Source organism: Propithecus coquereli, unplaced genomic scaffold (assembly GCF_000956105.1).
Source record: "Propithecus coquereli isolate 6110/MARCELLA unplaced genomic scaffold, Pcoq_1.0 Scaffold482, whole genome shotgun sequence".
Taxonomy (NCBI): Eukaryota; Metazoa; Chordata; class Mammalia; order Primates; family Indriidae; genus Propithecus; species Propithecus coquereli.
The window spans coordinates 1,285,200-1,285,508 of record NW_012150641.1 but is presented as its reverse complement, the minus strand read 5'-3'; positions in this window follow the sequence as shown (position 1 = coordinate 1,285,508).

The window sequence follows — 309 nt, the reverse complement described above, 5'->3', positions numbered from 1 at the left end:
GAACTCAAACAATCCGCCCGCCTCGGCCTCCCAGAGTGCTAGGATTACAGGCGTGAGCCACCTCGCCTGGCCTTTTTTTTCCACCAAGCAGATGCAAAAGACAGGAAGCTTACTTACTAATGTGGAAAGATAATTCACTATAAACAATACATAAGCAAACCATATGGGATGTCATAAGGTGTAAATTGCTGCAATCAAAAAGGGAGCTCAGGAATGTGATGTGAGGCTGCGAGTTGCAATTTTAAAGAGTGGTGGGCAGGTCCCATTGAGAAGTGAGTCCTTTGACTCGCAGGAGGTGAGGGGATCATC